The sequence below is a fragment of the Mytilus californianus genome, unplaced genomic scaffold (genome assembly GCF_021869535.1).
Source record: "Mytilus californianus isolate M0D057914Y unplaced genomic scaffold, xbMytCali1.0.p SCAF_5, whole genome shotgun sequence".
Lineage (NCBI taxonomy): Eukaryota > Metazoa > Mollusca > Bivalvia > Mytilida > Mytilidae > Mytilus > Mytilus californianus.
This window is the reverse complement of record NW_026262701.1, coordinates 78,613,936-78,641,163: the sequence shown is the minus strand read 5'-3', so window position 1 is coordinate 78,641,163 and position 27,228 is coordinate 78,613,936. Positions and strand designations below refer to the sequence as shown.

Below are 27,228 nucleotides of genomic sequence, written 5' to 3'. Positions count from 1 at the left end.
TGTGCTTTATCATAACAAACCAGAATATATATGGTTTAGGGGTGGGGATCTTGACCATTTACAAGATATTAGAACTTTCTCAAATGGCAGGGGGTCGGGATGACCCCTGGGGACTAACCCTGTATATCATTCAAACCATCTTAGCATGACAAACCAGAATATATATGGTTTAGGGGTGGGGATCTTGACCACTTACAAGGTATTAGAACTTTCTTAAATGGCAGGGGGTGGGGGTGACCCCTGGGGACTAACCCTGTATTTCATTTAATGGGCTTTATCATTTAGAACATTTTCAATTAAAAAGATTGTGTCTATCACAAACGGTTTTCAATTTATAATCATTTGAAAATTAAAAAAAATAAAATCCCATAGGGTTCTATAGTAAAACCCTCTTTTCTTTTTGCCCCTCAAAGTACCCCTTTATAAACCCCATTGCACAAACAAAACCCTGATTGCACCACTAGACATGTTAGTCTAACATATTGTGAAACCCTAAGTTAATCTGACAAGCGGTTTTGGAGAACGGGTGCGGACAAGTTCAAATTTAAAAGCGGCGGAAGAAGAATAATAATAATTAAAAACCAATTGTTCAGAGAACAATTGAAGGTCTTTCCACAAAAAAACATGTATTTTAATATGAAAATAGTAAAATTCGTTTTAAAATGTCATTTCCAGCTTCAAATGATAGCTTATTGTACGCTGATTCCAAAAATATATGGTTTCTATACAATACTTTTTAAATAAGGGAGATAATTTGTTACTTCCTGTTTGAAAAATGTTACTTCCGGTATTATTCAAACGTTTAATTGACACTGATGCCAAAAATATCTGGTTCTATAAATTTGTACATTAATTAAGTACAAAAAAAAGCTACTTCCGGTTTACACAAGGTCACTTCCGGTTGGCTTTTCTAAGGTTAAATGGCTTGAAACCTAATGCAAAAAGTCCCATGGATTTATCATGTATACATATGAGGTAAAAGCAAAGGTCAAAATCTAGAACGTCAATTTAACCTATGACCTTGAGCTCAATTTCAAGGTCATCAACCAAGGACCTAAGATCAAAAGACCCTAGGACTTAATTATATTTGGTTCATGAGTTATATCACCATATGCATATTTTTAAATAAAAGAGGGGAGAAAACTCTAATTTGATGTAAGCGTACCCTTTAAACCGATATGTATGTTTTACGACATGTCGCAACAAACAATTTAGTAAAAATATGTTGTCGATATCTTATATCGTGTTTGAAAAGAGGTGAAAATAAGCCAAAATCCAATTTAATAAAATGCTTCGCTGGGGCGCAGCTTGATACGACCGCAGAGGTCGAACCCTGAACAGTTGGGGCAAGTATGGACACAAAATTCAAGCTTGATACAGCTATGACTTTGGATTGTCATTAAATATTTGACACAGCATAGGTTTCTGACACAGGATGAATGTGGTGTAAGAACTGGAAAAAATTTAATTTACCTATTATGGTGGAATATCCATAAACTAAATTGTTTGTTAATTTCAATATATCAAAGAATATGTAGAATTCAATGTTTGATGTAATGTAATAAAGTTGAAATTTGGACCGTTTTTGTTCAATGTGGACCAATTTGGTAACATGTATAAATAATCAAAAATCTAAATACATGGGAGCCCATTTAAATACATCATAAAGGTATTAAAATAGAAAGTGACATCATAGTCATGGCTAAAAATAAACAAAAATCCTTAATCAGCAACATTTAAAGTAATATCTAAAAATAAAATTCCTTTGTAACCATAAAAGCCCATTTAAATACATCATAAAGATATTAAAATAGAAAATGACATCATAGTCATGGCTAAACATAGCAAAAAACCCTTAATCAGCATCATTTAACAGTAATATCTAAAAATGGAAATTACATCATAAAGGTATTAAAAAAGAAAATGACATCATAGTCATGGCTAAAAATAAACAAAATCCTTAATCAGCATCAGCAACATTTTATAGTAATATCTAAAAATAAAATTCCTTTGTTACCATAAAAGCCCATTTAAATACATCATAACAGATATTAAAATAGAAAATGACATCATAGTCATGGCTAAACATAGCAAAAACCTTCATCAGCATCATTTAACAGTAATATCTAAAAATAAAAATTTCTTTGCAACCATAAAAGTAAAATAGAAAATGACATCATAATCATAGCTAAAAATAAACAAAATTTTTTTTTATTGGCAAATTTTAAATGGAGTTTATTATACTAAAACAATAAATTTGCAACCATAAACATGATAAAACCCCATTTAAACACATCATAAAAGTATTAAATAATTCAACTACATCATAAGGCTATAAAAATAAAAAATGACTTCATAGTCAAGGCTAAAGGTAAACAAAAAACCTTCATCAGCAAAATTTTATATTGGCAAATTTCCAATGAAGTTTATTACACTAAAATTGTTGGCAAATTTCCAATGCATTTATTAACAATAAAGTTATTGGCAAATTTCCAATTTACATAATTTAAAAGCAGTGTAGATGAGATATTTAAATGAGTTTGAATTACCAACCTTACACTGCTTTTAAATAATGTTCTTTACTCAATTATTTGTCTATTAAAATGGAAACCCTTGTTTTTTAACCTTTTTTCCCCTTATTCCTTAAACATTAGAGCCATAACCCCCCCCCCCAAATCCAATTATTACTTTCCAATGTAACCTAAATTTCCAATATACATAATTTTAAATTTCAATTCCTCATGATATATAACCGTATCATTATTATTTTCTTTCATATATAAATCTGAAACAACCATCTTTAAATGGAAAATTTTAAAGAAAAAAAAAGGAAAAAAAAAAAACCTACCCCCCACACATTTTTTCAACCCCCTTTTGATTCATCATCCCCCACCTCAATCACAACCTTCAATTTGTGGTATGGTACATTGCAATACAATTTCACAGAGATCCATACACTTGAACACAAGTTTTTGTTGCAAACTAAAAAAATCCTTATTTTCGACCAATATTTGGCCCCTTATTCATAAATGTTTGAGCAATTAACCCCAAAACTCAATTCCTACTTTCTCTTCGTGATAAAAAATAACTAACTTAAAATGTAAATTTTAAACAAAAAAAAAAGGAAAAAAAAAAATTACCCCTTTTTTGACCCCCGCCCCCCTTATGATTCATCACCCCCACCCCCCTTTCCCCCCAAACCAAGCTCAATAACAGCCTTGCCTTTGTGGTATGGTACCTTGTAATACAATTTTAGAGAGATCCATACACTTGAACACAAGTTATTGTCTAGAAACTAAAAAATGCTCATTTTAAACCCCTTTTTAGGCCCCTTATTACTAAACGTTTTGGGCAATTACCACAACACTCAATTCCAGCTTTCCCTTTGTGAAATGGAACCTTGTAGTAAAATTTCAGAAAGATCCATACACTTACACACAAGTTATTGTCATGAAACTAGAAAAATGCTTGTTTTTTGCCCCCTTTTGGCCCCTTATTCCTAAAATTTTGAGGCAATTAACCCCAAAATCAATCCCAGCATTGACCCTTTGTGATATGGAATCTTGTGGTACAATGTCAAAGAGATCCATATGCTTACACACAAGTTATGTCTGGAAGTTACAAAAATGCTTATTTTCGGCCCCTTTTTGGCCCCTAATTCCTTAACTGTTGGTACCATAACCCCCAAAATCAATCCCCACCTTCCTATTGTGGTATTGAACCTTATGGTAAAATTTCATAGAGATCCATTCACTTAAACTAAAGTAAAGTGCGAAAACCATTGTGTATTCGGACGACGACGCCGGACGACGACGACGACGCCAAGGTCATACCAATATACGACCTCAAAATTTTTTTGCGGTCGTATAAAAATGACCTTGACCTTTGACCTTGACCCTTTTTTTTCTTATTTTTGGACCAAGGACCTCAAATCAAAAGACCCTAGGTCCCTATCACTTATGGTTTACTAATTACAATTACATTTTACTTATTTTAAATACAGAAGGGGAAATAACTCTCATATAGAGTTTCTGGACCGCTTCGGTCAAAATTATTCTTAAGATCCTGAGGATATAACGAACAAATTGGAGACATAAATTTGTCATAATCTTTTATGGTTGCAAAGGAGATGCGTACACAAGAAAAACAGTGTTTGGGGAGATAACTCTTACAATAAAAAGTATTCGGCTAAACAGGGTCAGTTTCAAAATTGCAATAACTGTTCGATATCATACACAAAAAATCTAAGCGACATCTTGCGAAACAAAAAAGCACCGTCAGAAAAAAGTGGCGGAAGAAGAAAAAAATAATAATAATAATCAGAAGAAAACCAATAGGTCTTTCCACAGAAAAGTGGAAAGACCTAATAATAAGAACTGAGCAAAAACAATAAGTCTTCCCAAACTTCGTTTGGAAGACTTAAATATGAAGGACCTCCTAATATATATTGAATAAAATGCTCCGCTGGGGCGCAGCTTGATACGACCGCAGAGGTCGAACCCTGAACAGTTGGGGCAAGTATGGACACAACATTCAAGCTTGATACAGCACTGAAATTTGGATTGTAATTAAATATTTGACACAGCATAGGTTTCTGACACAGAATGAAAGTGGTCTAAGAACTTAAAAAATTTTTAATTTACCTATTCAAACCATATCATTATTATTTGCTTTTATATATATAAATCAGAAATAACCAATTTAAAATGGAAAATTTTAAAGAAAAAAAAGGAAAAAAAAATCCCCCCCCCAAATTTTTTGAACCCCCTTATGATTCATCACCCCCAAGCTCAATCCCAGCCTTTCCTTTGTGGTATGGTACCTTGCAGTACAATTTCAGAGAGATCCATACACTTGAACACAAGTTATTGTCTGGAAACTAGAAAAATGCTTATTTTTGGCACCTTTTTGGCCCCTTATTCCTAAACGTTTTGGGTTATTACCCCCAAACTCAATTCCAGCTTTCCCTTTGTGATATGGAACCTTGTAGTACAATTTCATAAAGATCCATACACTTACACACAAGTTATTGTCATGAAACTAGAAAAATGCTTGTGTTTTGGCCCCTAATTCCTAAAATTTGGAGGCAATTAACCCCAATATCAATCCCAGCATTCCCTTTGTGATATGGAACCTTGTGAAACAATGTCAGAGAGATCCATAGACTTACACACAAGTTATTGTCATGAAACTAGAAAAATGCTTGTTTTTTGCCCCTTTTTGGCCCTTAATTCCTTAAATTTGGAGCCAATTACCCCCAAAATCAATCCCAGCATTCCCTTTGTGATATGGAACCTTGTGGTACAATGTCAGAGAGATCCATACACTTACACACAAGTTATGTCTGGAAGTTACAAAAATGCTTATTTTTGGCCCCTTTTGGCCCCTAATTCCTTAACTGTTGGTACCATAACCCCCAAAATCAATCCCCACCTTCCTTTTGTGGTTTTGAACCTTATGGTAAAATTTAATTGAGATCCATTCACTTAAACTAAAGTTAGAGTGCGAAAACTAATGTGTCTTCGGACGACGACGCCAACGTCATACCAATATACGACCACAAAAATTTTTTTGCGGTCGTATAAAAACATAACTTTGATTTATTAAAACGCTTTGGTTACCATGGAAACGACACTGTACTGATTATGCCCATAATGGGTCCTCTATTGGAAATAAAATTTATCTAATGATTTTGTAAACTGCAATAAAATGTCCTTTTAAAAATTTAAACCAAACCAGCTCCAAAGTCATAACTATGTCAATGTCATTATAACAAAACAGGACAGCTCATGACAAAGTGCCAAGGAATGATTTACTAATAAAGAAAGAAACAGAGCATTAATTCATGGCCTAATTATTGGTTTGTATGGTGTCTAGTTTAAGTACCCCTTAGTGTGAATTAAATGACAAAAACTGATTTGATATGACATTAAAATGAGTTTTGAATGTTGACAGATTCTAATCTTGTGGAATAATAACTAAAATTTGTATAAAATTGTGTAAATACTGAAAAAAAAAACTCAAATTAATATATAAGTGCAGTATGAAAAAACAAAAATCTTCCTTGACTTTGAATGTTGTTGTGTAATTGATGTAAACCTAACAGACCTTTTATTCATATCAATATCAACAATGAAATAATTGATCATTCAGTAAACAGGAAATCTTTGTCATTTATATATCACAAAAACAAGAAAAAGAAAAAAATGAAACAGTGTTTAACACATGAGGCCAAACAAGATAATACGTGTGTTTCCACTAACATGCTAAGGGGTGGTAGGTAGGGAAATATATTTTTTCCCCAAAGGTTTTAACTTGTTTCAAGAGTCTGTCTTTAATAGTGCTTGTTCAAAAATGACCAAAAGATCTTTATGGTAGGTAAGGTGTTGGAGTGGAAAAAAACATTTATAGGTCGGAAAGACAATAAGGTAATAATCTGTCTTTTTTGCTATTTTGTCTTGTCTGTAATATTTTTCATATGATCGAAAAAAAACTTTTTGTCAGATTCAAGCCTACACTGTATGTACCATAGGGATAAAATGTTACATTCCTGAGTTTAAATCCATGAGCAATTCATTTTCCCAAATAAGTTACAGATTAATTTTCAGAAATAAGATTCTAAAGTAAAATTTAATCGGTCTATTGTTAAATGCCATCTATTTACAGAGTCGCTTCTAGATTAAATTCAGAGTTAAAAATTGTAATCTTTGACTGTATCATAGGAATTTCCATTTTCCTGTACCAAGGGTTACAATTTGGTCCCCTCAAGAAGAGGGGGAGCCATATCATAACCACTGGCTAGCAAAAGATAAGAAAATTCATTGTGTAATGAAATAAACAGCTGTGCCATGAGTGCATGATATGCCTGTTGCTTTTTCAAAGAATAAAGTTCCATAACTCCTCAATGTCAAATCAGAAATTTATAAAAACTAAAAGGAGGTTATTTCAATAGATATAAACCAGTCACCAAAGTTTCATGAAAACTGCTCAAAGAACTTTTGAGTTATTGTCTGAAAACTGGAAAATCCTCCTTTTTTAATGAAAAAAACCCATAACTCAGAAACGTAAAATCTAAAATTCATAAAAATCGAAAGGGAGCTCACGTCAATAGATATAAACAATTCATAAAAGTTTCATGAAAACTGCTCAAAGCTTTTTTGAATTATTGTCTGAAAACTGGAAAATCCCCCTTTTTTAATGAATATATAACCCAATAACTCGGAAACGTGAAATCTAAAATTTATAAAAATCGAAATGGAGCTCACATCAATAGATATAAACAATTCAACAAAGTTTCATGAAAACTGCTCAAGGCATTATTGAATTATTGTCCGAAAATTGGAAAATCCCCCTTTTTAATGAATAAAACCCCATTACTCAGAAACGCAAAATCCAAAATTTATAATAATCGAAACAGATCTCACATCAATAGATATAAACAATTCACCAAAGTTTCATGCAAATTGGTTAAAGCGTTTTTGAGTTATTGTCTGACATGTTGAAGACGGACGGACACTACAACAGTATACCATAATACCTGTAGACAAGCGTGTAGACAAGCGTATAAAAATGCTTTCACCAATTTGAATTTATAAATCATTAGACCAGTAATACTAATACTGGCTGTTCTTGTGCTAATCTTGAAAATATCTTTACAAGTAAAACTCTCATTTCAATATTGTCAATCAACTGAATTGCTTCATACTTTCAAGTAGACATGATATTAAAAACAAGAAATCATTGCTATATTTATAGGAGTAATTGAGCCAATAAACTTACGTCATCCAATAAATTGGATTGTTGTTTTTACTATATTTGTTTTCTAAGAAGTCAACTTTCTATTATTGATTTAGTTCTACTTTTAATGATTGAAGGTTTCATTTTTGTATTGCATCATATAACACATTCTTGATAAGTACATATTCCTCAGTAGTGATACTCGACCTACAAAAGTCTGTCAATATCATCAACTAATAAATGTTTTATAACTTATTCAAAAATTTTATCTGATAACTAACATTTTTTTTTAACTTTATCAATAATTCTATCAAGTTATTAAAGGTCACCTTGGAAAGAAACATTAAAATAGTCAGCCCTATTGCACTCATACAATGAGTGTACAAGGAATGATCAAACCTAAAGAGTGGATTTCAATACATTTTATAGTATCACAGATATTATTTCTTTTTATGTCCAAACAAACTCCTCCTTTACCGTATTGGTCTACCATCACGTAGGCAAAGAATTGTCCTATTGAAGAATGTTTTACCTGTCATCTAAAAGTAATAAAAGTATATTATCCACACTTTTGTTTGTGGTTTTATGATTAGCTACATACTGTTGATCAGATTACCTGCACGTAGGCAGATCTTCAGGGCTAAACTTTTGTTAACAGACTGACTGAAGACATCCAAGGCATTTGTTGAGAGAGCTTCAACCAGTGGCGGATCCAGAAATTTTCATAAGAAGGGGCCCACTGACTGCTAAAGAGGGGGCCCGCTCCAGTCATGCTTCAGTGATTCCCTATAAAATCCACCAAGTTTTTCCCACAAAAGGGGGGGCCCGGTCCACCTGAAAAACCCTCTAAATCTGTCAACACAGCTATGATTCTCTCTACATGTTAAGAAACCTGAACTAAAACAACTCTTTGGAAGAGACATGTTTCCCAACAATTTAGATTTCAAGTGAAAATATAAATTTTCCACTTTGCAGACCTTCTAAAGTTAGTCCACTTTTCAGTACCTATGTAATCAATTGATGTTTTGTGAACTTGTTTTAGCCAATTTCAAAATTTGATGCAAGTCAATCAACAATCAATAAGCTGTTTATTTGTACTTTGTACGATGCTTATGTCCATCTTTCCCAGGTCAAACATTATTTTGGCCCTTTTTCAGAGAAAAATAGGCCAGAATTCTGAAAATTCATCCTATTTTGGTCATGTTTTTAACCATTTGAAGTGCCTGTATCATTGATATCATTTTATATAAATATCACTTGTATTAAATCCTCTATATGATCCCCAAGATATACCCCATCACCTTATTTTTATATAAGATCTTTGTAATGGTTTCAAGTTTCAATCTAAAATGATCACTAGCCTGAGGTTACGAGTTTGAACCATACTCATGGCAAGGTGAGTTCGACTCTTGATTTTTATCGACTAGGATTACCTTTTTTCCTGTGGATGTCATGGTTCTCTCCGGGGACTTCAGATTCTGTCACCAATAAAAACTAACCACCATGATGTAGCTTAGTGTGTTGAAGGTGGTTTTAAATACCAGCAATCAATCAATAATGTAATCGATTGTTTGGTTGAACATATTTTTTTCAGTTTGATCATTTTATCATAAATGTTCAGATAGAATACATTTATATTATACCTTTTATTTTTTGTACAATCTGATAAATACATATTTTAATATATCTGCTTTTGCTAGTGGTGGATACAAGGGGGGCAAAGAAGGTGTACCCCCACAAACCCCACCCCTCCTTAGATTGAAAAATATATCATTTTTAGAAGAAAAATTTTTGAATTCAATTTTCTGGAATTACATCAACTCTTTCAAAATTCCTGGTTGCTGTAATTCAGTGTTTACAATTTATACAACACATATGTTACATCAATCAATAAAATATTTTGAATTTGTTTACATACTTTTACCATTAGTCATATCTGTTCATAAAACTGTGTAGAGAATACACTATCATGTATATTAAAGGAATCTCATATATTTTGTTGGATTTTCTTATATATTTAAAGCACCGCAGTCACCAGGTCTCATAGTAGTGTGCTCACCTCAGTGTTAGAGGTTTTGTGTTCTTCCCCCAGAAAGGTTGACTTGAAAATAAGAATAAGAATATTTATTGTTCCAATTAAGGGCCCTTCATGGACAGCATGACTATATGCACATAAAACAATTCACTATTTTTTTTTTACATTTAAATGAAATATTAAATGTTCATAGTCATAACTGCATGTTCTTAAAACTGTGTAGAGATATTAAAGGAATCTCATATATTTTGTTGGATTTTCTTATATATTTAAACCACCGCAGTCAGGTCTCATCGTAGTGTGCTCCCATCAGTGTTAAAGTTTTGTGTTCGACCCCCAGCAAGGAAATTCTTGATGCTTCTCCACCAATCATGAAGCATTTCAATTAGGAGTAAGAGCAAAGACTGGTTGGCTCTGAGTCAAGATAAATGCGTTAGACTGTTACCCTGTGAGCTAGTATGTTAACTGTTATATGTGAACTAGTATGTAAACTGTTACTTGTGAACTAGTCTGTTAACTGTTACCTTGTGAACTAGTATGTTAACTGTTAGTATGTTACTACCTTGTGAACAAGTATGCTAACTGTTACCTTGTGAAATAGTACGTTAAAAATTTGGCTCAACTTATCTGTTTTGTACAACACAGCATTCATATTTGTATCTAGTCTTGATATGCATGTAATATTTTCCAATGGACGTTAAATAGTAAAACACTAATCAATCCATTTTAATCTTTTGAAACTTGCAACTGGAAATTTTATCAACAACATTTCAGTTTCATTTTAATCTGGCTATTCTTGATCAATATCTTTACATTTCCTCTAACTTGTTCCTGACTATTGAAATTATGATAAAATTATAGGAAGATTAACTTTTTTAAAACATTTATACTAAGACCAGTCTTTACATACATGAACTAAATGCCTTTTTTAACGTGAGATTCAAATTTTATTAAGGGTTTTATTAATTACTAGTTCTTCTTTCAAATGATCTGGTTAATAATAAACCCATCGCATAAATACTGAAATGTGGCATGATTACCAATGAGAAAACTATCCCCCAGTGTCCAAATGACGTAGATAAATATGCCCATCCTACGTCATAAATTTCTCAAGCAATTCTTTTAAATGTATCTTTTTTTTCAATATAGTTTTGGTTATTTAAAATCTCTACTGATTCAACGTCCTTGGGGGACTAATAAAAGACGAAATCATTTCTAAAATCTAATTTTACTGCTCTCAATATACATTTGTGTGTGACTACCTTAACATGCGGTGGGAAAGAGAGATAGAGAAGGCATGCTAATGAAATATGATACAGAGGATATAGATGATTATACTATTTACAAACATCATCTCCGAGCACCCCTGTGATTCCGGTATGATATGTACTGAACTACGTTTCCAACAACCATATGCAAATCAAGTTTCATGCCCAACTTGACTAGAATTGGGGGCATAATTGATACGTATCATAAAATTATAGCCTAATTAATAAAGATTAAAATCCATATTTTTTTTAATTTATTTATGGTGAACCAGTGTTCTGGGGTAGCTGGCAAATTAACACTTTTCCAATATTTCCTTTCATTGATATAAAGGTGTGTATTAATTATGTAAGAATTGGAAAGGGGTGTGGTGCCTTTAACATATCTTACCTGCCTCCTTACAGCCCACAAGCACTAATTAACTATATAATAATAGACCTACCTTGTTTTCTTAATTTTTTCAAATTAATGAATGATATTATAGTACAAATGAATTAAATTAACACATTGTGAATTCTATATTCAACCTTAACCTTTAAGGATTGCATCAGATCTTTAACCCCTGTCAGTTTTGAGGAATGTCAAATTCAAAACATATGTTCCCATTATATACTTGGAAAATAAATAAAATTTACTGAAAAAAAACTTACCATAACATGTAACTGTTCATTTGTCCTCTACATATATTGAAACCTTGACAAACAATACTAACACTCTTACACAGACGAGATAGATAGCACACACAAAATATCTTTGTAATTGGCAGGAATGGTTAACAGACAAATCAATACTCATTGCTATCAAACAACCATTAATTGATCAAAAACTATACATACATGCTAGATACCATTGTAGCTGGCATTTAAATTTCTTTTAAAAGGGAGCTATCATATTTCATAATTTCTTAAATGAAAATTTTGTTCCATTGAAAAAATTTTAACATGTTTTTATATATATCAAATCTAAGTGTTACATTTAATCATTGACCGATACCTTACAATTTTCACATCTGCCTTTTTAAACAGCAATGTATGTCTTCCTTAGTTTCTATATCACACTATGTTATTGAATTGAATTGAAAAGGCATGCAAAGTATGTCAAAACATTACATGCTGTCATATCTGTTAGGTTGATTGAGGTATATTGTAATAATAAAATGTCCATAATATGATTGGTTATAAAACATAAATATATATTGTGTTTTAAATGAACCAATGTTTGATATACCCTATATAGTTTATGTAAAATACAAAATAATCAAACATATATATTTTACCTACCTACCCACCTAAAAACCTACTCTATTTTTTGTCTGCATGGAAGCAGGGGCCAAGTGTGTATATTGTTTTGGCCTAATGGTCTAAGTCCCATAATTCAAGCAATTCACATATTGATAAACAATCACACTATGTATGAAAGCTAAGAATAGTTATGGTCTCATAGGAATGTCATTATGCAAAAATGGCCAGTCCTGTGACCCCTGCAAAATTTGACAAAGCAAACTGAGCTATCAAGCAAACTGGTTTACGAAAATAGTGTTCACAAGGTGTCCTTATACTACAACAGATAATAAAATGGTAAAAGTCTCCCAACTATAGCAAAAATTGTCAAAACAACATTAGGGTTAGCATAGTATTACACAAATTGACCACTAATGATACTAAGTAATAATAATAATATTGAAAGTTTTCAGGCAAATTAATATTCATAAGGTGTCATCATGCTACAATATGCCATAACTCTTGTAATTAAATGGTCAAATCAGAATTGTGGTATTGTATGATCAACTATACAGGATGACAAACAATTATACTAATATAAACAACCATTCCGAGAGTAAAGCATGGCAATACATAGTCCCCTACAGGTTAAAAATTCATTGTACTGGAACAAAATGCTAACTTGATCTATAACTTGTCATTGAGTGAATTTTCTAAGTTCAAGGACCATAACTCTGTGCAAAATCATCAGACCGGAACAAAATTCGAACTTGATCTGTAACTTGTCATGATAAAACAATACACCAATTACCAAATAATTATCTTCAAGCATGACGAACAAGTGAAACAGTGAGCTACTGCTCACTGATGATACCCCTACCCAAATATTTCGGTAAACAGGAAGTTGTTGAGTGATGAATCTGAAAACGCATCACACGGTAGAGATGACTTATATAAACCCTGAAACCAAATTTCAGAAATCCTTGTATTGTAGTTCCTGAGAAAAATGTGACGAAAATTTTCAACTTGGCTATTGTGTAAAATGATACAAGTGTTCGGTAAACAGGAAGTTGTTGAGTGATGAATCTGAAAACATATCACACAGTATAGCTGACTTATATAAACCCTGAAACTAAATTTCAGAAATCTTTGTCATGTAAGTTCCTGAGAAAGATGCGACGAAAATATTCATGGGACAGACGGACGGACAGATGGATGGACTGACGGATGGACAGACTGACAGATGGACAGACAGACAGAGGCAAAACAGTATACCACCACTTTTTTAAAGCAGGGTATAAAAAAAAGTGCAGAAAACTGATTATTTGAGTGAATTTTGTAAGTCCAAGGACCATAACTCTGCACAAAATCATCAGACTGGAACTAAATTCTAACTTCATGATAAAACTATATACTACCAAATCAATATCTTCAAGCATGAAAAAAAAAAGTGCGGAAAACTGATTATTTGAGTGAATTTTCTAAGTCCAAGGACCATAACTCTGCACAAAATCATCAGACCAGAACAAAATTCGAAGTTGATCTGAAACTTGTCATGATAAAACAATACACCAAATATCAAATCAATATCTTTAAGCACAAAGAAAAAAAGTGTGGTAAACTGATTTGCTGGACTGATGGATGGACAGACAGACGAATGGAGTGCAAACCTATAGTCCGCTTCTACTTGTTCAGGAGGGGACTAATTAGAAGATGTAGTACGAGTGCCAATGAGACAACTCTCCATCCAAGTCACTATTTATAAAAAGTTAACAATTATAGGTCAAAGTAAGGCCTTCAACATGGAGCCTTGGCTCACACCGAACTGCAAGCTATAGAGGGCCCAAAAATGACTAGTGTAAAACAATTCAAATAGGAAAACCAACGGTCTAATCTATAAAAAAACGAGAAACAAGAAACACCTATGAACCACACCAACAAACGACAACAGGTTCCTTAGGACAGGTGCATAAAAATGCAGCGGGTTTAAATGTTTTAACAGGCGCCAACCTTTATACTAAGTATGAGTAAAGGGACTTATTAGGAGGAATGGGAATGAAAAACAGTCCTACTAAAAACCATTTTTGTTAATTTGTCTCTGATATATTTTACAGATTTTTTGATGCATGTCTTTGGACTGACAGGAGAAATGACTGCAACATTGGACCTACATGCTATCTACATTATTATTGTTCAGTGAAGAATAACTATTGAGAATGATGCCGACTGTCACTACAATGTTATTGCAACAAAGGAATTACTTTCTTGTTGCCCATGCTGTCATAGCAAGAACTACTTTCCATTAAGCCTATATTAATTGTCATTTAAACTAATAAAATGAAGCTCTAACAAAAGCATGGCTACATACACATATATTTACCTTAAGAAATAGGATTGGTAATATTCAATATCTTCAACTTTCCTATAGCAAATAAAATTTGTTTGTTTAGGTACTTATTTCATAGGCTACTTATTGTACATTTTTTCTGGACCTTATCCAGCATTCAGTTAAAATATGAACTGTTTTTTCTCCCCTACAGAGATATGCATGCAATAAGCTTAAAATGCTCAGGTACAAAGTGCACATAATGCCAGACAGATGGATTTAAAGCCTTTCAATTCTGTAGAAATTCATTTACTAATTTATGACGTAAAGGACTAAGAAATTTACAAATACTGACATACCTCTATCAAAGGCCTAATTTATGTATCCATGGGATAATAATATATGGGTTAAATCAGATTATCAAAGACAATGTCATTATTTGGCTTATATTCTTACAGGTAGTTTGAGTGTAATGTCCTTCTATGTCCTTGTATAACATAACATTATTAATCAGACATCTAATATTTCATAGACCACTAATTGTATTCTTTAAAAATATAACAGTAACGTGTCAAAGATACAAAGGTATATAGAATAATGGAATTTTAGTTTTTGATACTGACTTGATCAGCAAAAAATTTCAAGCCCAGCTAGGTTGAGCTGATAACCCAGCTGATGAAGTTAGTTTCACAAAATAATTTGCAATTATTTTTATTATTGGCTGTTTGACTTAACAATATGTTTTATGGTTGAGAATGTGAAATAACATGAAATAGTTAGTAAAACTATTTTTCTCTTATTTTTCACTATTTTCACATTTCCCAACCGATTGTGATAAAATTGTTCTCCCCAGTAGTGAAATAACTGTTCTCGGCAAATGATTGGTCGAAATTTCAATTATGACGTCAAAGTTTCTTACTTTTTTCTGAATTCCCTATTGTGATGTCATGAAAAAAGGCGACCATGCCAGATGACATCACATATAAAGAACACAACTTTCTGCAAATCTTTGAAAAGGAAGAAATTGTCTCAAAATCATTAGAGAAACAGATTCCACCACTTTATCTCGTGTATTACGATATTTCTCCACTATCAACAGTTAAATTTTAAATATTTTAAAAGCTCGGCAAGCCTCCCATTTTAAATTTGAAAATTTAACTGTCTCTAGTGGAGAAATATCATAATACACTTGATGCAGCAGTGAAATCTTTATTTATACATACATAAAGTTAAGATAATTGTTCAGTGGTAAGAATGAAGTCACATTCATTTCATTGATAAATCGATGTGGAAAGCTCACTACTAATACTACCACTTTTAAGTATTCAGTAAACAGAAAGTAATGTTGATGAGTGATGATTGTGAAATCATTCTATAGTAAAGAGCTCCAATAGGATATTTGCCTGAAGAGGAAAATTTATTGATTTTTGTTGTTTAACATACAGTGGCAAATATTTCATACAGTTTTGTATGATGATACATAACACACAAAAACAATAAATGTATCATAATTAAAAAAAAATAGAATAAAATATTGTCTAAGAATTTTTTTGGTCATTTTAGCCTCATAATCATACGTTAACGTCTTTCCTGTTTTCCTTTTTTACCATGCTGCTAAAACAATAGATGTTAAGGCTCATCTTTGAAGTTGAACTTTATATCAAATTATTTGTACTAAATTTTTATTACAAAATCAATTTTCTTCCCAAATTAGAATTAAATTTTAGTCCCTTGACATTTGGAATAAGACAGTTGCTGTAAAAGAAATTCAATCAGCATTCCTAAAATCAATTACTTTATTAGGCAAATTATGTGTGGTTCCTTGTGAGATAATAGTACTGATTGACGTTCATATACATCAGGGGAGTTATACCCTCCACTTCAGCTATAGGTTATACCATTAAATTTCATGGAAAATTACTTTGAAAATCATAATAAAACTAACAGCAAAGACTGAAAAACTAACATGAATCAAAATACATGTTGAGTGTACATCAATGAGACAGCAACCCAACAAAAAAAGACATTCTTAAGGCCAAAATAAAGACTTCAACAGTTTTTTGCACCTATCGTTACAAGGTCCATAACAGGTAATAAAGTTCTAAGTCCAACAAAATATTGAGGTTATTTAACCAGAATTGATGGCTGATATTCAAATACTTTTATAAAATCTACATCTAAAATATATACTATAAGATATTTTTTATGTAACAAATGGCAATGTGTAGTATAGGATATTTGTTATGTAACAAATGGCCAGTGTGGAAACTCTAGATTTGATATATACATAAAAACCTACTGATTTATGCAATGATACAGATAAAGATAAAAATATACCAACATGATCATTGAAATCTTATTGACAAATATTTCAGTGCAACAAATAACCTTCATCAGTGGCAGTCCTTTCTCAAAATGTAATATAAATGTTGAATATGACTGACAATGTTGTACTGTTTTCACTCCTCACAGAAAGTATAGTAAACATCCATAATACAATATTTCCTTTCTTCTCTTTTTTATCCATATTGTCTTTAAAATCTTTAAATGCAAAAAAAATTTCAGACACCAAAGCATGGACCGGTACATGTACTACAGAGAATTTTGCCGTTTTGCTAGAAAAACCAAAAGATGTATGTTGAAGGAAATAAAGCAATTCCTGATAAAACATAAAAACACCTACACTTCCAACTATTGATGGCACAGAGTCAACAAAAACAATAATACATTAACACACTCAATAAGATTAGGTAGAGATTACCAATTTTGTTATTATCAATATTACTAAATCAATTCTCATTTGTACTGATCATTCCATACACCAAATATAATTGAACTATAGCTTATAGTATACTGGAAACAGACCAATCCATGAAAACATAATATTGACCAATGAATCATGAAAATGCTGTCAAGGACAAACTTTGCCAGTCAGACATGTACACATAACAATCATTCCTTGAATCAAATATATTTGACCTTAAAGCCTATAGTATCTAATTACTGACTTAACCAAGAAAACAAAACTTTAACCAATGAACCATGAAATGAGGTCAAGGTCAGATGAACCCTGCAAAACAGACATGTGCACCTTACAATAATTCCATAAACCAAATAAAGTTGACCTATTGCTTATAATATCTTAGAAGAGGACCTTACTACTGAAACCTAACACTGACCGATGAACCATGACAGTGTTCTAGCTACAAAGTTTGAACAGGGCACAATGCCCACCTTTTTTATTAACGCCCGTTCTTTTTTTCTTTCGTTTCTTGGGCCCCCTGCCTTTTTAATCGCACAATTTGCTTTTTCTCGGATGAGTTTTGTTGAAATGTTCGTCGCCATTTTTTTCCCTTGTTGACAATGCGTAACGTGCCACCTATAACTAATCAGCACAAAAATTTGCATAAAAAGTTTCTACCTTGACTATCCATTGATTTCGTGATAAGAATTAAACTGAGAACTTAATTAAGGCCAAATAAATTTTAAATCATTATTTTCACAATGCCGACTCGAGATAGACTCCTGAAAGATAAAACCAAAAAGAATGCTAGCCAAAATTAAATTCTGACATCATCCTTTACTATGTACATGATGTAAGTGGAAATTATTTTAAAAATAAATGGGGAATGTGTCCTGTCCATGGGACACAGATGATGCCCCTGCTTGCATATCATATAAAGTTATAAAGGGACATAATTGAAGAACGATAAAAGTGACACTACCCAAATTTGTACTTGATCTGAGTTTTGTGGTAATAAGTATTGTGTATCAGTTTCATAACATTTGGTTGAGGCAAACTTAATTAAGTTAGAGAACGGAAACGAAAAATTCAGCAATTTTTATACGACCGCAAAAAATTTTGCGGTCGTATATTGGTATGACGTTGGCGTTGTCGTCATCATCCGAAGACACATTGGTTTTCGCACTCTAACTTTAGTTTAAGCGAATGGATCTCTATGAAATTTTACCATAAGGTTCAAACCACAAATTGAAGGTTGGGATTAATTTTGGGGATTATGGATCCAACAGTTAAGGAATAAGGGGCCAAAAATAAGTATTTTTGTAACTTCAAGACATAATTTGTGTGTAAGTGTATGGATCTTTTTGAAATTGTACTACAAGGTACCATACCACATAGGAAAGGCTGGGATTGATTTTGGGGTAATTGCCTCAAAATTTTAGGAATAAGAGGCCGAAAAAAAGCATTTTTCTATATTCAGGACAATAACTTATGTGTAAGTGTATGGATCTTTATGAAATTATACTACAAGGTTCCATATCACAAAGGGAAAGCTGGGTTTGAGTTTGGGGGTTATTGCCATAACGTTTAGAAATTTGGGGCCAAAAAGGGGCAAAAAACAAGCATTTTTTTAGTTTCCAGACAATAACTTGTTCAAGTGTATGGATCTCTCTGAAATTGTACTGCAAGGTACCATACCACAAAGGGAAGGCTGGGATTGAGTTTGGGGGTGATGAATCATAAGGAGGTTCAACAAATTTGGGGGGGGGGGGGATTTTTTTTTCATTTTTTTTCTTTAAATTTTCCATTTTAAATTGGTTATTTCTGATTTATATATAAAAGCAAATAATAATGATGGTTTGAATAGGTAAATTAAAAATTTTTAAATTCTTAGACCACATTCATTCTGTGTCAGAAACCTATGCTGTGTCAAATATTTAATTACAATCCAAATTCAGTGCTGTATCAAGCTTGAATGTTGTGACCATACCTGCCCCAACTGTTCAGGGTTCGACCTCTGCAGTCGTATCAAGCTGTGCCCAGCGGAGCATTTTATTTCATTTGTAAAGGGGTATAACTCTAGAACAGTAAAAGTGACACCACCAAAATTCAAAAAAGATCTGTATTTTGTGGTAATAAGCATTGTGTATAAGTTTCATAGCATTTGGTTGAGGCTAACTTAAGTTAGAGAACAGAAATGAAAAAAATCAGCGATTTTTCCATTTGTAAACAGGCATAACTCTAGAACCAAAATTCAAACTTGATCTGTATATTGTGGTAGTAAGCATTGTGTATAAGTTTCATAACAATTGGTTTAGGCAAACTAAAGTTAGAGAACGGAAACCTTTTCCATTTGTAAAGGGCATAACTTAGAGAACGGTTAAAGTGACACCACCAAAATTCAAACTTGATCTGTGTTTTGTGGTAATAAGCATTGTGTCTAAGTTTCATAAAATTTGGTTGAGGCAAACTTAAGTTAGAGAACGGAAACCGACTTTGGGACGTACGTACGGGTGGACAAGGGTAAAACTTAATGCCCCCTCCGCTATGGCGGGGACATAAAAAAGTTTATCATTTTGAAATCTTTTACTTCACTTAACTTAACTCCACCAAATTAAAGTTTTGCCACTGAGCACAGCTGAGGTTGAGAGAGTATTTTCTCATGTAAAGCTGATCAAATGTGATCATAGAAATAGGCTCAAGCAATCAACACTTGAGAACTTGCTACATATCAAAATTAACTGTCATAATGACTTTGTTCAATTTTGGACAATGTTGTAACAAAGTTTTTTAAAGTCAAACAGAGAAGATTGTGCCAAAAGAATTGAATTTTATTACTCCATTTTAACTAAAACTTTATTTTACCATAGTGCCTGAGTTATATAGAGCATTTTGTTTTTAATGTTATATAGAGTATTTTGTTTGTAATGTTATGTACATATGTATTTTATGACGTATGCTAATAAATTATGAGGCTTAAATAATTGCCCTTTTTTCAATGATATTTATGCGTGAAATTGCCCTTTTCTGACTAGTACCCTGCCCTTTTCAAATCCTGGCTAGAACACTGCCATGTAAATGAGATCAAGGACAAATGATACCTGCCAGACAGACATGTACACCTTACAATCATTCCACACACCAAATATATACACGTAGTTGACCTTTTTGCTCATAGTTCATGTATTAGAAATACAGACCAAAACACAAAAACTTAACATTGACCAATAAACTGTGAAAATGAGGTCAAGGTCAGATAAAACATGCCAGACATGAACATTTTACACTCAAGGGATACACCAAATATAGTTGACCTATTGCTTATAGTATTAAAAAAAAGACCAAAACACAAAACTTAACATCGACCAATAAACCGTGAAAATGAGATCAAGGTCAGATGAAACCTGCCAGACATGTACATCTTACACTCAATCCATACACTAAATATAGTTGATCTACTGCTTTACAGTATCAAAGAAAGGGACCTAATCGTGTAACTTTAACCTTGATCACTGATCCATGAAATGAGGTCAAGGTCAGACGAACCCTGTCTGAGGGATATGCAGATCTTGCAAGGAACCCATATACCAAATATACCAGTAGTTATCCTATTACTCATTATAAACTATAAATTCACATGATAAAATAAATGGAGAATGTAACCATGGGACACAGACCCCCACTTACATATAACATTATAAAGGGACATACAATGTAACTAGAGAACTGTAAAAGTGACGCCACCAAAATTCGAACTTGATCTGTGTTTTATGGTAATCAGCATTGTGTACAAGTTTCTTAACATTAGGTTGAGGCAAACTAAAGTTAAAGAATAGAAACTAATTTTGGGACGTACAGACAAACAAGGGTAACACTTTATGCCCCCTCCGCCACAGCAGGGACATAAAAAAACTAAACTTATTTCCAAGCAGTCACTGAACCATGAAAATGAGGTCAAGGACATAAAAAATATAACAGACGAAAACTATGTAACATTTGGCATCTGTATACAAGCTATGAAGCCTCCAGGTCTTCTTACCCTCTGTATTATAAAGCTGAATACAACTAGTATGCCACATCAGTCAACGAAAAGGGGTTTCCTGGTGAAGACTTCATACTTTTTCGTCTAAATCTTAGCTAATACCCCTTTAAGAATTTCACCTAAGGTATTTGTCAGCTAGTCTGAGGTCAATGACTTAATTGCACACCTGTGAGGGTGCATAATCTTAGACCAAGGGGTTTAATAACCTGAGAATACTTTTATTAATAAATATTCTGACCAAGCAAATGAAACTTTTCACCTGTAGTCACTATTCTTTCAGCGAGGATAAGAGTTATACCCTGAAATTCACAATTTTTATGACAAAATTCTGTTTTGAAAAATGAAGTGCCACTATTTTGTAAATAACTAGATTGGCAGTCACTTCGAATACCAATTAATTCATAATATACTCATTTTGAAACATCTTATCCTTTCAATTACAAAAAAAAAGATAAATACCAAAATTATTTGATTAAATTAGCAACTTTAAATGCACAACACTCAGGCCATATTAAGTATAAATGAGAAAATATTTGTTTCCCTAACCACTATTCTAAGCCATCAAGCACACAATTTTTGTCAATGAGACAGCAACCCAATATCAAAGTAAAATAAAAAGTTTGTTAATGAATTTCGTATCAATAAATTAGCCATCAAGTTTATAACAAAAACTGACATATATGATACATTTATATTTGGGTGTTAGACCGACCTACAGGTGCTACAATAAAAGATGACTTACATAATCATCATCTTACATGTAACTTCTGCAGATTTATGTATCATATTATAAGTTATACATATTGCATAAATCTAAGTCAACCAAAGATTTTATGTCAAGGACTATGTTATAAATAAACTTCAATCAACTTCTCTTCAGCAATAATTTTACTCAGCACAATGCGCAGAAAAAATAATGATTATGACCGATATTTTTTGTTGTTGAGAAATAGAGATTTGCAAGGTTATCTGGGATAAAAAACAAATCCCCTGAGTCTAATTGCTTGCCTTGAATGCATACACTATCTCATAAACATGTTTAACCCTGCCGCATTTTTGTGCCTGTCCCAAGTCAGGAGCCTCTAGCCTTTGTTAAGTCTTGTATTATTTTTAATTTTAGTTTCTTGTGTGCAATTTGGAGTTTAGTATGGCGTTCATTATCACTGAACTAGTATATATATTTGTTTAGGGGCCAGCTGAAGGACGCCTCCCTGACCTTCTGCTGTTGTCTGTTCTATGGTCGGGTTGTTGTCTCTTTGACACATTCCCCATTTCCATTCTCAATTTTACTAATAAACTGCTTCGTCTAGCGCAGCTGGATACGACCTCAGAGGTCCAACCCTGAACAGTTGGGGCAAAAATGGACACAATATTCAAGCTTGATACAGGTCTGAATTGGATTGTAATTAAATATTTGACACATTATAGGTTTCTGACACAGAATAAATGTAGTCAAAGAACTTGAAATTGGTCATATGATTTGAATTTATATTCAATTGAAGATTTCTTGCTTTTGTGCAATACACTGCTGTTGCACAATACTTAGTAAATCTGTTTTCAGACTATATACAAAGAATTAGCAAAATAAATTGTGACCCCCAATTTTTCTTAGGAAAATTGACAATTTCTTAAATCTTGAGGGAAAAAATTGACCCCCCCTAAAAAAAATTTTATCCCCCCTTTTCCAAATATGAAGAATTCTTTTTAATTTCTTAAATCTTGAGGGAAAAAAATTTAGACCCTTTTTAGCCCCTAATTCATGAACGGTTTGGGCAACTACCCCCAAAATGAATCCTAACCTTTTACTAGTGGTATTGAACCTCGTGGTACAATTTCAGAGCAATCACAATACTTATACACAAGTTATTGTCCTGAAACTAGAAAAATTAATGTTTTGGGCCCCTTTTTCCTAAACGGAAGGGACCATCACCCAAAAAAACAATCCCAACCTTCCTTTTGTGGTATTGAACCTTTTGGTAAAATTTCATTGAGATCCATACACATAAACTAAAGTTATTGTCCGGAAACCAAATGTCTTCGGACGATGTCGACGCCGACTAATAGTGAAGACTGTATGTTCCCCTCTAGATGTCTTTGGTTTATTTTTATCTTTTGGTTGCTGTCTCATTAATGTCTTCACCCACAACTCAGATGTCTTTGGTTTATTTTTATCTTTGGGTTGCTGTCTCATTAATGTCTACACCCACAACTCAGATGTCTTTGGTTTATTTTTATCTTTGGGTTGCTGTCTCATTAATGTTTACACCCACAACTCCTTTTATTCATAACCACTGTATTCATTTGAATCAAAGTGATACTTATCAAATTTGCTGGGCTCGAATTCCTTTCATCAGCATGGCCTAATTATACAAATACTGCTTGGAAATAAAATGCTTGTTATTTAATGTCAGAGTGCCAAAAAAATCTTATTTTTTCTTTGCACTCTATCAATGACTACTCTTGAGTGTTAATTATGCCTATAATACTGTTGTGAATATATTAGCTTTTCTGTACCTTTCCATTTTTCATATAGGTAAATGTACCATACGTTACATAACATTTAGTTATTATCAATTACATCATTGTCATTAACATTTATTACAATATTTCTTAAGTTATAACCAAAATTTTCCTGTCAGATGAATCCAAAAGTCTAAATAACCACAATTATGTTCTTTAATATTCTAATTTTTCTGTACAAAATGTGACCATAAAACCATAAAACTGAGGTCACATCATCCATTTGACATAAATTTTGAATAAATCACATCTTCATGTGTTTGCTGATTAAAATTTCATGTTGATATCACATTGGCATCATAAAAAAAAAACTACATTTAACCAAAATTTAAATATGAATCTTCAACACATAAATTGTTGTCACTTAACAATGGATATTTTATACCTACATTCAAGGATTTGTATAGTGATATATATATACAAATCCTTGCTACAAAGTAGGTTTGAATTTACTGGGTTACTGTTACAGTTACAGGGAATTTTCAAAAGTTTTATGTAAAAATGAGGCTTTATAGATATTTTTTACCGTTAAAGATTATTGAAAACTTTCAATACTAACAATTGTTGTTTACATGCTAATAATTCTGATCTATGATTTGAAAATAAATTGGGAATGTGTCCATTGGACATAAATGATGCCCCTGCTTATATATCATATAAAGTTATAAAGGGACATAACTGAAGAACAGTAAAAGTGACCCTACCCAAATTTGTACTTGATCTGAGTTTTGTGGTAATAAGTATTGTGTATACTATAAGTTTCATAACATTTGGTTGAGGCTAACTTAAGTTAGAGAACGGAAACGAAAAATTAAGCAATTTTTCCCTTTGCAAAGGGGCATAACTCTAGAACAGCAGAAGTGACACCACCAAAATTCAAACTTGATCTGTATTTTGTGGTAATAAGCATTGTGTATAAGTTTCATAACATTTGGTTGAGGCAAACTAAAGTAATAGAAAGGAAACCAACTTTGGGACGTATGGACTAAGGGTAAAACTTAATGCCCCCTCCACTACGGCGGGGGCATAAAAACTAGAAACATTAAAGAGCTGTCCATCACCTACGTCTATGTGCCTCTTCAACAATGATTACTTTCCAACATTGTAGACTAGAATATAATAATTCATATCAACTATCTTTTTTTTGTTGATCTTGTATTGCTGATGATTTGTTCTTATAAACTCTTACTGATCTTTTTTTCTACATAAAGTGTCTATCTAACTATTCATTCAAGAGCAACAACTCCAAATACTGAGTCTACTGACAATTTCATCCCTTAGAATTAATTGTAGATCTTGTCTTCCTGATCATTTTTCCTTTGTAAAATATCTATTTATCTATTACAGTTTTTAAGATATTAGCTATAGATAGAGACACAAAAAAAAGAGTGTCATTAAAGGGCAATAACTCCAATAAGAACAGGGATCTCCATGGATGAAAATTTAACGATGGAGAAACTTTCACCATGACAAAACCACATGATAGAAAGTATTTCATTCCTTTATTTCTATGTAAGGAATGGTGAACAGACTGATATATTGCTTATTATATTTATTTCATTATAGAATAACCAATAGTTCATTGTCATTTATAACAATTCCAATGTCAAGCCTGCATGGCTCCCCCTTAGTCAAGAATGACCACAAGCTGTCCTTCAGGTTCCCAAGTCGTTTTCTTGCTATTTTGGTAATCCTAAAGGACTTAAAAATCTTGAGGATATTTTTTTCACTATCAAATTCAGAAGTCATGAACAGGTGATTTAACCATTTGCAGCATCAACAACAAGAAGTTTCGTACCCGTTTTGTAAAACGTTGAAGAAAGATTTGGAGGGCAAGCGTTTACAACTTAAATGGTTTTAATGACTTTAAATTGCAAATTTCATAGTAATAAGACTATGCAACATGCATCTTTCGATTCCTGAATGTAAACCGGATGTATTAATTCGATTGTAAATTACAGAATGAATTCGGAATTATGATACGAAATTTCTTCAGATTATGAAATTGCAGTTAATAGTCATGCATTTACTTTTAAACTTGTAAAGTGATTCAATATAATAGATATTTTTGTACTCCTGTTATTTGGCATGAAATTATGTTCTGTTTTACGTCTTATTTTGTACTCATTTAAAAAGGGTGTTGTTGATTGCACAAATCAATATAAAAGCATGTGTTCGACTTGTTAAACTTTTTTCTTCGTAACTGGATTTAAAATTTATTATTTAATCTAAATTTTCATTAGCATTTGCTGAAACTTAATTAATTAAATAATACAATAAATCGTCTATCATGATTAAGTGTACACCTGTCAGATGTGTCAATCTACCTGTACAAGTGATTAGCGATCTTTAGCGGGATATCCCTTAGGGCTTTAAAACTGTCATCAGGAGGACCCTTTGGATTATAATACAATAAGGGTTATGCAATTACATGCAATTGATTATAATTGCTAACAAAAATGGCGGCGGCTAGCGAAACGAATAAAAATTTGGACATTGGCGCGGATAATTTGACGATGACGGAATATAATTTAACGATGGCGGAAGATATTATAACAATGGCGATGCGCCATCATAAAACAGGTCATGGAGATCTCTGAAGGAGTCATCTGACAAATTAGGCCATGTTAACATTTTGTAGATCTTATCTTGCTGATCATTTTTGCTATTTGAAATTTCTCTCTTGACATTTTTGTAGATCTTGTCTTGCTATTTTGCTATATAAAGATTATCTCTATCTATTATAATTTTCAAGATGATAGGCAAAAATCTTAAAAATTCGTAAAATTCATCATTTCAGGACAATAACTCCCATAAGATGTCCGAAAGTTTTAATATAAAAGAACTGTAGGTAGATCTTGTCATTCTAAACATATTTGCTCTGTCAGATTTCTCCATTTATATAGCCATTTTCAAGACAATAGACAAATCTTGCATTTCACCCTATGTTCTTTTTTAGTCATTTTAGCCATGGTTAAATTTGGCCCAGTATTTTTAGAGTAGATTTTGTAAAAGTTAACAATGATGGACACCAAGTATTGAGAAAAGCTTACTTGGCCTTTTGGGCCAGGTGAGCTAAAAATGAACCATACAATGTCTATCAACTTAAGCTCACCGTAAAACTGGTATTTGCTTGAATTCCACAACAAATCTCTGACAGGTTGTATGATGAATAAGCCTCAATTTGAGTCTGTAATTTTAAAAAGGAAAACATTTATATATTTTTTATTGACAGATAACTATACAAGCAAAAGGATATTTGATATAAGAAACTTATTTTTGACATCATAAGAAACCATGTGTATTGTGAACAGCTACTGATCACCACATATATATATG

At 32.4% G+C, this 27,228-nt stretch overlaps 1 protein-coding gene across 4 annotated transcripts in view; it reads right to left on the bottom strand.

Moving 5' to 3' along the window:
- Positions 1-27,228, bottom strand: part of LOC127701499 (b(0,+)-type amino acid transporter 1-like) — a 79,372-nt gene that overhangs the window by 50,835 nt on the left and 1,309 nt on the right. Inside the window, exon 2 of one of the 4 annotated variants that reach the window (XM_052205385.1) lies at positions 27,005-27,079. The gene's annotated coding sequence lies outside the window, so the exon portion shown is untranslated. Of the gene's footprint in view, positions 1-11,480; positions 11,528-11,688; positions 11,841-14,638; positions 14,772-27,004; positions 27,080-27,228 lie in introns of those variants that run through there. The other 3 variants (XM_052205387.1, XM_052205386.1, XM_052205388.1) reach the window with 3 other exon arrangements.